The sequence below is a fragment of the Poromitra crassiceps genome, assembly GCF_964638095.1.
Source record: "Poromitra crassiceps genome assembly, contig: HAP1_SCAFFOLD_136, whole genome shotgun sequence".
In the NCBI taxonomy this organism is placed as follows: Eukaryota; Metazoa; Chordata; class Actinopteri; order Beryciformes; family Melamphaidae; genus Poromitra; species Poromitra crassiceps.
In genome coordinates this window covers 185,893-198,629 of record NW_028152226.1, presented here as the reverse complement: position 1 = coordinate 198,629, position 12,737 = coordinate 185,893, and the positions used below count along the sequence as shown (strand labels likewise).

The 12,737-nt window shown below is 42.1% G+C and overlaps 1 long non-coding RNA gene across 1 annotated transcript; it reads right to left on the bottom strand.

Moving 5' to 3' along the window:
- Positions 1-1,219: 1,219 nt before the first annotated feature.
- Positions 1,220-12,537, bottom strand: LOC310770621. Its single transcript, XR_014552333.1, has 3 exons — positions 12,451-12,537; positions 9,822-9,905; positions 1,220-1,274 (listed from the first exon to the last, which is right to left on the bottom strand). It is a non-coding gene; the product is annotated as an uncharacterized lncRNA (long non-coding RNA).
- Positions 12,538-12,737: the final 200 nt, after the last annotated feature.

Here is a 12,737-nt window from a genome sequence, read left to right as displayed (position 1 = left end):
TGATATTTGGAGGTTTTATCAAATTTTCTGGTGTTTCCACTCAGGATTTTAATGCACAATTTTAAATTTGGCATAAAAACAGGTGGATGGAAACCCAACATGTGTGGACTTGGAAGAGAGAGGCAGATAGATAGACTGTGGACTTGGGAGAGAGAGGGAGAGACTGTGTGGACTTGGGAGAGAGAGAGACTTGTGTACTTGGGCAACACAGAGAGAGAGAGAGAGCGAGAGAGAGAGAGAGAGAGGTATTTTTGATGAGGGGCTCGCAGGCGTTTCCCTCGGCGAGCATGCAGGCCGTTCCATCGAAGACTGGGCCTAAAAAATGTTTTTGTTCGGTTCCGGTTTCCGACCGACCCTGTCAATTTACGTGCGACCCAAATTTATTTTATGAGCTTGTTGATTTGACGGTGGCGCTAAGGGGCGGGGTTTGCAGGGAGCATGACGGACATGTGCTTTGTGTCGCTTCTCTGCCCATGCAGCACTAGCGTGCCAACCAAAATTGTGAGATTGGGGTTAAAATCATTTGAAAACATGCTTCAGGAAGTTAAAACAGTGCCCTTGTATATTCGTATCAGCAGCCGGCAAAGTGGACAGAGCTGACAAATGGATGGATATCGCCAGCGATGTTGTGTCGACCCCCACTCAGCAGCTTGGTTCGCTCGTCAGTGGCGTCATGGCTTTATTTCAATTCAGGTATTTAGCACTGAAGTGCACGACAGAGCTAGAACCTGTGCCCTCGACGGCTCAAAGTACCGCGACTCCGTCCGCCTTCGAGATACTGTTTCGTGCACAGCACGTTTTAATAACATTGAAGCATTCATATTGACTTAAATATTTTGTTCATATAAAACCGTGTGTAGAGCACAGTGGTAGAGTACATGTAGGCTATGTTGTGAAAAAAGTATCCATCGCTGCTGTAATTTTAAGGAAAATAAAAATATATATATATTTCCTATCTATCCCTTGCTGCCACTGGAAAAAAAAAAAAATCCCTACCGACCCATCACCTCAACTGACAACCAACAGGAACCAAACTTTTCCTTTTTTTAGGCCCTAACACTGCGGTGAAAAGAGGGCGCCTCTCCAGGTTGGCTAAAATTGAATGCAAGGACAAACATTTAAATTTGGATTAGAAGAGTTTCAAGAGAACAGCAGTAAGGTAGTGAGTGTAAGGACACATTATAGATTACATTGATAGTAGTAGAGGACCAATTCTCACCTGAAGGATATGCAACACTGCATCACTGGCAATCCTGAGCCGCTTTGGTGGTGGCCTTGGTGAGGGAAAAAGTGACAGGAGTGTTGTCTAGAGCAGAGGTTCTCAAATGTTTTTCAGCCAAGGACCCCTTACAAGATAGAAAATATACCGGGGACCCCCTCATTCTGATTTGTGATTTTGGGCTAAGCTTAATTGTTTCCATGGTCACGTGCTTGACTTTTAAATTGATAGGTTTGTTAGAATAGAATGTAATCCAGAAACCATTTTAGATTTAAGTATTAAATATTTTCTTTGAACTATGAAGCTTTTACAAAAAAAAAAAAAAAATCCTGAAAACTTTTCGCGGACATCCTGGCAAAGTGCCACGGACCCCTGGGGGTCCCCGGACCCCCATTTGAGAACCACTGGTCTAGAGGGCAATGGTGACTCCATGATAGGCACTATGGGGGGGGGGGGGGGGGGGGGAGGGGGGGTAGGAATGACACATTAGGTCCACTTTAAATAAATCTCAGCTGTCCACTGGAGGACCACTGCCCTGCATGTGTTTCAGCTCTTCCTGCTCTAACATGATTGAATGAAATGAAAACATCATCTGCCTTCATTACCCCAGGTGCACCCTACTGATGATAACCCCACGCCTATAATGCACTATAATGTTTGTGAACTGGAAATGTTCATGAGCTGTATTTAATTGTATTTTATTTTATTTACAAAGCATTTATACTTTATAAAACAGTTTACTGCATGCTGCTGTTCAATGATTCTGTTGTATAGTGGAAATCTAAATTTGTTTGGCTTCTCACAGAAGACTGTAAAGAAAGAGACAGAAGACTGTAAAGAAAGATAAGGTGTTGAATGACTATGTTGGTCATGTTTAAATAAAAAAGAATTACATGATGTAACTGCTTGCTTTATGGTCAATTCTGAATGTAAATATTAATATTTTTTAATAATGCACCAGGTTAGAGGGTTCCTTCCTTGTACAATTTACAGCATTAGTTCTTTGAGAATTTCTTCCATTATCAAAGCAAAACTGGTATTGTAACTAAAATATCGATATCGAAACGTATCGTATCGGAAATCGTATCGACTTGGGACCTTGTGTATCGGAATTGTATCGTATCGGGAAGTCAGTGGCGATACCCAGCCCTAGCTCTGACCCTCAGCTGCATACAGCTCAACTCAAGCCCCTGTTTGATCCAAAGTAGAGCTAGATGACCTAACTACATCATGATACATGACCGTATCAATGTGTTTTATTGGGTGGAAGCATTTTTGACTTTCCATGCCACTTCAATAGAACTGGTCCCAATGCAAAATCGTATCGTATCCTTCTCCCCCTCGAGGATCCCTTGGAGGTCCCTGGACCCCACTTTCACTTTCAGAACCACTGAGTTAGAAAACAGCCTGATAAAAGAAGTGACATTGTGTTGACTTGACAGTATGGCCCTGTCCCTCTCTCGTCTCCTCCTCTGTTTCTCGCTCTGGCTGCGGACGGACGAGTTGGCTCATGATGAAGAGGCAGGATCTGGAGGGTTGCTGGAGCAGAGTCTGGCTGCTCCTCTCTTTCTGCACCCAGCACAGGACACGAGCTGCCCTCCACATCACACACACAAGTTACTTTCAAAATGTAATATAGTACATAATACATATTACTAATTACTTTAATTTGAAAGTAATAAGTTACTTTACAATATTACTTTCTATGTAGAGTAACTCGTTACTTATTACACTACCTTTGCATTACTTATACCAAAACAACAGCAGCAGCAGAATGACATCGCCACCCCGGCACCATCCCGAAAAATAATCAATTTGTAACTTCAGTTAACTTAAGTAACTGGTATACTATTACTGAAATCCTATACGTAATAAGTTATATTACTGAGTTACTGCTAAAAGTAATATATTTCATGTAATATGTTACTTTTGTAATGAGTTGCCCCCCTAACACCACACACACACACACACACACAAAACCAAAACAAACTGAATTAATCGTTTCAGGCATTTTGTGAGGAGGAGAAACATTTTAACTTACTGTGCTTTCAAAACCCAGACATGCCGCTACGACCTCTCAGCAACGCACACTGGACCAGTGCTACTCGAACATCTGATACTGTTATAAGGCTACACCCCGCCCCCCCTTCGGCAGATCGGACCACACCTCCATCCTGCTCGTTCCCAGGTACCATCAAAAACTCAAGCAACACCCCCCGGCCTTCCGAACCGCCCACTGCTGGTCAGACCAATCAGAGGACATCCTGAGGGACTGCTTTGACCAAGTAGCATGGGAAGAGTTCAGGGCTGCATGGGACCTGGACGATTATGCAGAAACGGTAACAGGCTTCATAAAAAGATGCACAGAGGATATAATCCCAACAAAAATAATCAAACTAATGCCAAACCAGAAACCCTGGATCAACAGTGATGTTGTTCAGCACCGCCTGAATGCTCTGAGAATCTGATAACAATGTATCTGAATGCTCTGAGAATCTGATAACAATGTATCTGAATGCTCTGAGAATCTGATAACAATGTATCTGAATGCTCTGAGAATCTGATAACAATGTATCTGAATGCTCTGAGAATCTGATAACAATGTATCTGAATGCTCTGAGCATCTGATAACAATGTATCTGAATGCTCTGAGAATCTGATAACAATGTATCTGAATGCTCTGAGAATCTGATTCAATGTATCTGAATGCTCTGAGAATCTGGTAACAATGTATCTGAATGCTCTGAGAATCTGATTCAATGTATCTGAATGCTCTGAGAATCTGGTAACAATGTATCTGAATGCTCTGAGAATCTGATAACAATGTATCTGAATGCTCTGAGAATCTGATAACAATGTATCTGAATGCTCTGAGAATCTGATAACAATGTATCTGAATGCTCTGAGAATCTGATAACAATGTACCTGAATGCTCTGAGAATCTGATAACAATGTATCTGAATGCTCTGAGAATCTGATAACAATGTATCTGAATGCTCTGAGAATCTGATAACAATGTATCTGAATGCTCTGAGAATCTGATAACAATGTATCTGAATGCTCTGAGAATCTGATAACAATGTACCTGAATGCTCTGAGAATCTGATAACAATGTATCTGAATGCTCTGAGAATCTGATAACAATGTATCTGAATGCTCTGAGAATCTGATAACAATGTATCTGAATGCTCTGAGAATCTGATAACAATGTATCTGAATGCTCTGAGAATCTGATAACAATGTACCTGAATGCTCTGAGAATCTGATAACAATGTACCTGAATGCTCTGAGAATCTGATAACAATGTATCTGAATGCTCTGAGAATCTGATAACAATGTACCTGAATGCTCTGAGAATCTGATAACAATGTATCTGAATGCTCTGAGAATCTGATAACAATGTATCTGAATGCTCTGAGAATCTGATAACAATGTATCTGAATGCTCTGAGAATCTGATAACAATGTATCTGAATGCTCTGAGAATCTGATAACAATGTACCTGAATGCTCTGAGAATCTGATAACAATGTACCTGAATGCTCTGAGAATCTGATAACAATGTATCTGAATGCTCTGAGAATCTGATAACAATGTATCTGAATGCTCTGAGAATCTGATAACAATGTATCTGAATGCTCTGAGAATCTGATAACAATGTATCTGAATGCTCTGAGAATCTGATAACAATGTATCTGAATGCTCTGAGAATCTGATAACAACGTATTATCTGAATGCTCTGAGCATCTGATAACAATGTATCTGAATGCTCTGAGAATCTGATAACAATGTATCTGAATGCTCTGAGAATCTGATAACAATGTATCTGAATGCTCTGAGAATCTGATAACAATGTATCTGAATGCTCTGAGAATCTGATTCAATGTATCTGAATGCTCTGAGAATCTGGTAACAATGTATCTGAATGCTCTGAGAATCTGATTCAATGTATCTGAATGCTCTGAGAATCTGGTAACAATGTATCTGAATGCTCTGAGAATCTGATAACAATGTATCTGAATGCTCTGAGAATCTGATAACAATGTATCTGAATGCTCTGAGAATCTGATAACAATGTATCTGAATGCTCTGAGAATCTGATAACAATGTACCTGAATGCTCTGAGAATCTGATAACAATGTATCTGAATGCTCTGAGAATCTGATAACAATGTATCTGAATGCTCTGAGAATCTGATAACAATGTATCTGAATGCTCTGAGAATCTGATAACAATGTATCTGAATGCTCTGAGAATCTGATAACAATGTATCTGAATGCTCTGAGAATCTGATAACAATGTATCTGAATGCTCTGAGAATCTGATAACAATGTATCTGAATGCTCTGAGAATCTGATAACAATGTATCTGAATGCTCTGAGAATCTGATAACAATGTACCTGAATGCTCTGAGAATCTGATAACAATGTATCTGAATGCTCTGAGAATCTGATAACAATGTATCTGAATGCTCTGAGAATCTGATAACAATGTATCTGAATGCTCTGAGAATCTGATAACAATGTATCTGAATGCTCTGAGAATCTGATAACAATGTATCTGAATGCTCTGAGAATCTGATAACAATGTATCTGAATGCTCTGAGAATCTGATAACAATGTATCTGAATGCTCTGAGAATCTGATTCAATGTATCTGAATGCTCTGAGAATCTGGTAACAATGTATCTGAATGCTCTGAGAATCTGATTCAATGTATCTGAATGCTCTGAGAATCTGGTAACAATGTATCTGAATGCTCTGAGAATCTGATAACAATGTATCTGAATGCTCTGAGAATCTGATAACAATGTATCTGAATGCTCTGAGAATCTGATTCAATGTATCTGAATGCTCTGAGAATCTGGTAACAATGTATCTGAATGCTCTGAGAATCTGATTCAATCTATCTGAATGCTCTGAGAATCTGGTAACAATGTATCTGAATGCTCTGAGAATCTGCTAACAATGTATCTGAATGCTCTGAGAATCTGATAACAATGTATCTGAATGCTCTGAGAATCTGATAACAAGGCATTGACTGACTGAGATCACAGAGCTGAAATGAATACTAGGGCTTTTTTTGTCCCTGCACCTCTCATCTCCTCCTTGATGGTAGAAAAGGAGAGCGCTCACAGAGTGAATGGTGGAGAGTCACCATATTTGGCCATGGTTAAATAGGCCAGGTTGATTACTTTTTCTTTTATTATCCTCGAGAAGCAATTGATCCTCCACATTTGATCCATCCAGAACACACAGAGCAGAGGGCAGCCGCAGCAGTACAACACCTGCACCAACTCTTTAGCCAGTGCCTTGGTCAGAGGGGCACTGAGAGGACTTTAAAAGAGTCTGAACTAGGGATGTAACCATAACCGGTTTTAATGATCACCGTGATCAAATTCCTTACAATAACCGTACCGTTTCAAATTTTCATGATCGTTAAAACCGTGGTACCATGATTACCGTGGTACCATGGTTACTGTGCTTTGAAAAACTTGGTAAATACTGTCCATCATCAACCAAAGTTGTCAACCGTCTCCCAGATGCAAACGTGCAGCCTTGGAGAAATTATTTCAGTGAGCGTATCAATCCTTTTTGGGTCTGAGTTTTCAATATGAAACCAGGTGAAATGATTTCTGTGAGTGTATTAGTACTTTTTGAACATTTTCAGCACACTTTAACAAACTGTGATAATACTGATATCCGTGATCATTTTGGTCACGATGTGACCAATGATGTGAATTTTTCATACCGTTACATCTCTAGTCTGAACCCTCCTAACTCTGGCTAGTCTACAGGGAGTGAAGCATGGCATATTTGCTGCAGTGTTCACTGTTCACATCAATGCATGATCCATATTCAATGTTTGCTGACAGATGAAGGAGGAGCAAGGCGTGTAGCCGAGCAGATAGATAGCAGCTGAAGAAGCCTGAGGATAGAGTGACAAAAACACCATCTCCTCCCTTCGCCTTCTTCAAGCTGTGCATGCATCTCATACATAGGAAGGAACAAGATTACAGTTTCTTTGAGATGTTGGTACAGACTATCGAAATACATTTGGTGCCGAAGTTGACGACTTCAATGGTAAATTAATTGTACATCATATTTTATCCAATCACCATACCTGTTCTAAAAACAGAAGTGACTGCTGATTGGCTCACAAGGTAACTACTTGAGTTGTCCAAAATCGCAAAATAACTGGGATGTGGAGGCTAAATGACATCACATCCGTTTTGTTAGCGTTCCATTTGCAGAAAACTTGAGCTGGGAAGTTCACTGTTCATTGGTCAGATCCAGTCGCTAGCCAGGCTAGCCATTGTTAGCAATAACAATTGACAACATGGCATTTCGTGGCATTTTGCGCATACAAACACTGCAGCCTCATGTCCACACAGATATAAGTTAGGCAGTGCTGTGTGTACAGCTGATTTAATGAGACAAACAAAACAGAAGTGCTAAACAACATTACTACGATTACTACTACTGTTGTTGTGCGATTTTTGAGGTTGGGGCTGCTGAGGCTCCTACAAGTTTGGAATGGGAAATACCAGCTTGGTGACGTCACCGTCCCAGCTCATGAACTTTGAAGTCGTAAGATTACCAGTTCCCAGTTATAAAGGAATGCACGATTATAATCACAGTAATATTGTTTAGCACTGCTGTTTTGTTTGTGTCTCATTAAATCAGCTGTACACACAGCACTGCATAACTTATATCTGTGTGGACATGAGGCTACAGTGTTTGTATGCGCAAAATGCCATGTTATCAACTGTTATTGCTAACAATGGCTAGCCTGGCTAGGGACTGGATCTGACCAGTGAACTTCCCAGCTCAAGTATTCTGCAAATGGAACGCTAACAAAACGGATGTGACGTCATTTAGCCTCCACATCCCAGTTCTTTTGCGATAAAGGAATTCGCAACATGTGGTCTGTCTTCATGGTGGTCAGGCATTTTACCACTAAATTGGGGTCAACCTCTCACTAATTGCAACAAAACCAATCAGAGTACCAGGCAGCCAGCTGCTTCATGCGGAGCGAGCGGACAATCCGATGCATGGGTGCTGCCCGCCCGCCTGGAATCTCCGAGGGGCGACCCCTGACTACCACGCTCTCAACCGCGCGCCATTCACGCTATTTCTGTAAATACGATATTCCTGGAATGCGCGTTTTAACGAGCTAGTTACATTTCTTTGCATTCTTAGAGATTATAGTTTTTGTTTTTTGTTCATGTTTCATACAATTGACCAAGTTAGTAGTTAGTTTATGGGATAGGAATTCGGCCAGATGACAGGCACTAGGCACCATTTTCTACTTCATTTGGAAGAGAAAATTATCCTGAAATGAAGATTTGATTGACAGCTGCATGTCGTGATATGATTGGTGGAAATGGGGTAGAAATTTGATAGTACTAGCTGACATCAGCAAACTGTAGATTACCGTTATCAATGAAATCTTGAAAAATGAACTTTTGACATGAAAAAGTATGAAAAACTAAATAAATTAGATTTGTGATTTTTTTTGGCATACATTATTAACTCATTGAGTGCCAGCCACTTTTGGAGAACGGAAGCTCCCAGTGCCAGAGTTTCAGAGCGTTTTCAGTGATTTCTCGAGGGCAACAGAATATTGTGTGATATTACTATGTAAACACCGAACACGCACAAAGAACGAGGAGACTCTCTTCTATCATCTGCAAAAAAAAGTTTATTGATCCCATTTTCCGTTCTTTAGTTATGAGCCGGAGAAGATAGGCTGTTTTGAGCAAAAAGACAGGTTTCAAATTATAAGCTGAGATATTCAGCCTTTTGTGAAATGCAGCATTTCAAGCACATTCACTGACGCTAGCTAATATTTTCTGATGTAGTGACGTGGTGTAGTTCTGTGGAGCCTGCGTGCCCCACCCCCCTCTCCCCGCCTCAGCTGCAAACTCCTCCCCACACGCACCCAGTCTATTTTCGGAGCCTCCGTTTTTGCGCCGGGCGGCTCCCAGCGCGACAAGGAAATGCCAAACGGGACTGCAGGGATAGGTTTGGCCCTTCGGCGTCGGGTGCTGCCTTTCTGGTGGGTAATCGTGTGGAGAAACTATATGCAGACAGACAGACAGAGGCAGAGGAGCTCAGTTGTGTGCGCGGATTGACTGATGTTCGCAGCCCGACGTCAGCTGCAGACAGAGCAATCTATATGGCTCTGGCTGCAGCATGCATCGGCTTCTCTTTGATCACTGCTTTTTGCTGCAGTTTTCCGGACCTTTCTGTAATCTGGAGAGCACTCTCGCCACCTAATGAGTCCGTAAAATAGGTTATACACCTTCAATAGCTCCCATATTTGTACAGGAGATGCCTGATGCTTTGATCCACGTCCCACCGTCAAAAAATGCAATTGACGAACATACTCGTCCTTGGCACTCTACGTTACTAAACGAAATGACGAACATACTCGTCCATGGCACTCAATGAGTTAAACAGGTGCACTGCATACCCAGGTATTTGAACTAAAAGAAAAGAAAAGTCATTTTTGGGTTCAGTTTTGGGTTCAGCAAAAGAGCCAAGTAGTGGTGATTAAATTCTCCAAACGGCTTTTCACTTTTACAGACACAAACACCAACCTGTTGTTTTAGCTCAACGGCGTTCCTTCTTTCCAAGTCAGAGGTAGAACAGTCGTCTGCCTTCCGCTTAAGCCCCTTTTTCATCTGAATATAAAGAAAAAGACCATTGTTTCTGATCCAACCAGCAAATTCCACCACACAGTGTCACTATAGCCCCTTTGCCATTTCATGCTCCCCCCCTAACTCTTGTTACCAGCAACTGCAAAAATGGCCTCACTGTGTGGTGAGCACACCTTGGCCTTCAAGAGACAAGGTCAGGCCAACAGCAAAGAGTGAGACACTTCATGACTCTATATACCTTCACTATCTACTGTATATCATTTGTCATGGTGTGGATGTTTCAAATCAAGGTTGTTCTTTATTGAGCGCTATAATGGGTTACATTTACTGAAGTAGCAAACATCCAACCACGTTTCAGAGGAAAATTCAAAATGTTTCCTTCTTTGAAATGGCAGAGGTGTTAAGCTGCGTTCACACTGACCTACACTGTATTGTGTTTTTCGCAGGCATCGAGTTTACATACAAAGTCAATGCAAACGAGCGATTGAGCGTATATTCGCCCGGGAGAAAAATCGCTGGGCGTCCGAGCGACAGAGACAGAGCGATAGGGAGAAAATACGCTCGTCGCCCGAGATGAAATATCCCAACTCGAGCGAAATTACGCTGGCATCAGTCGCTCGCTGTTCAACGCTGATTGGCTGCCGTGTTGAGAGTGAGTCAAGGATCACACTGGCTTGGAACAAAGCGCTGGTTTATTGTGTGGCAACAAACCGCATTGACAGCTGATTGACAGGCTGACAGTTGACATGAAGTGAAGTCTGTACTAAAAACACGATTTCAGACGGCAGCCCGTCTTTATTGTCACACAAACACACTACAACACACGCATGCGGCCACTACACACACTCATGCTGACGGTGGCCGGTGAAATATGTCTTCTGCATTTGACCCATCCAGGCTTGTCCTTTCCTCCAGGGGGCAGGCCAGGAGCAGTGGTCGCTATTTCTTTCCAGCGCCCGGGGACCTTCATTGGACCATCATTGGACCAACTTCAGATGTTGTCGTCACTGGTCGAATGACGATCTTCTGCATGTTTTTAGTGGGGGGGTTATGTACAGAGGAACCCCCTGGGGGGTGCGGGGAGAACATGCAAACTCCACACAGAAAGGCCCTTTCGACGAGATAGCCCACCTGGGCAGTAGGCACTGAAGATATGGGGGGGTCACAACTCCAGCGCCCACAGTGTCCCAGGTGAGAATCAAACCCAGGACCTTCGAGCTGTGAGGCGACAGCGCTTACCACTGCACCACTGTACCCCTGGTATATACCTACCGGTATATAACTCACGTTAGGAGCACGCTGATAGGCTTAGCTTGTAAACAACTATGGTGGCTCGTAGTGGACAAACATCATGACATTGCGTAACGTTATAGCCCCCAGATGTCCGTCAATTCGTGTGCCTGTTGATGAGTGATTTAAACACAGCGACAGAGCGATTCCAAAGGGTTGAATCAAGCGACAGAGCAAAAAATAAATATCTCGGGTGTGAACACAGCTTTAGGAACACCCTTTCTGTATGTGTGCACTCTCAAAACTAAATTTTCATAATTTAAATCACTTCTTGTCATGACTTTACTATGTGTACAAGCCACTCAGGAACCATTAACACATTCACTGCCAGCCGTTTTTTTTTTTTACTGTAGGTAGCTTCTGCCAAGGTTTTTTTTTGAGGATTCTGGCTCATCTTTCAACAGCCGAGGATTATTTTCTGCTAAGATTTTGTGAACACAAAATATCTCAAAAGAACTAATATAATGTGTGCTTTCTCTGTCTAAAAGAGTTAGTTTGTAGAGTTAGTAGTTATGTAGGCATTAGCACTTGAATACAGCATGGTTTCAGCATCTGAAAATTTAAGCTGAGATAAATGGCTTTTTGTGAAATTCGATAGAACAGTCACTTTAACCATTCATTTTTGGCATCAGTAAGACGTCAGACATCTAAACAATAGTTTTGAACAGTAATTTCCTCCATAACAGCAGGAAACCCCCCTCTCCTTCAAACTCCTCCCTCCGTGTGTGTTCTCCTCCTGCCTCCCTGGCCTGCAGCGGGCGTGTCACAAGCGAGTTGCTGCTGCTGCTGCTGCCTGTCTGCTGGCGGCCACTCTTTGGGCGAGTCTGGATGGGCTCGCTCATTTCTTGGGGTTTCGGTTGAGAGCTTTGATGAAGCTTTTGCGATTCTGGTCTTATTTATGCTGCGTGTTTCAAAGTGTGTTGCACCCATAATCTATTATGCAAATTTGCAATCCCCCACCGCCAGCTCCCTGCGCGAAAGCGAAAGCGTTTTCGCCAATCCATTTTCATGAGAATGGCTTCCTCACGCGGCTGTTTTTGCTTGGCTTTCTCTCGTCTGGAGAGCACTGTCGCCACTTAGTGGGTCGGTAAAATAGATTATACACATTCAATACCTCCCATATTTTAATAGGAGATGTAAAAGGGGTTGATCGACGTCCCACCGTCAAAACATTTTTTTTTTTTTTTTGGACGAGATATCTCGTCATTGGCAGTCAACCGTTGGTTTCTGCTTGACGAGATATCTCGTCCACGGCAGTGAACGTGTTAACAACACCTACTGTTTGTTAATGTGGTTGGCTGGGATGGACCGGAGCACATGAGGAGGAGGAATGCCCAACACTGCCGGCTGGAACACGACCTCTGACCCAGGGGAGTGGCTTCTCTTCACTGCACCTGCATTAAAGGATATGTTCACCCAAACATTTACATTCTGTCATCCTACTCCATGACATATATATATATATATATATATATATATACGGTATATATATATATATGTGTGTGTGTGTGTGTATAAACATTTCTCTTTTCTCTATATATCTCTGTTTGCTCTCTGTAGAAAAAA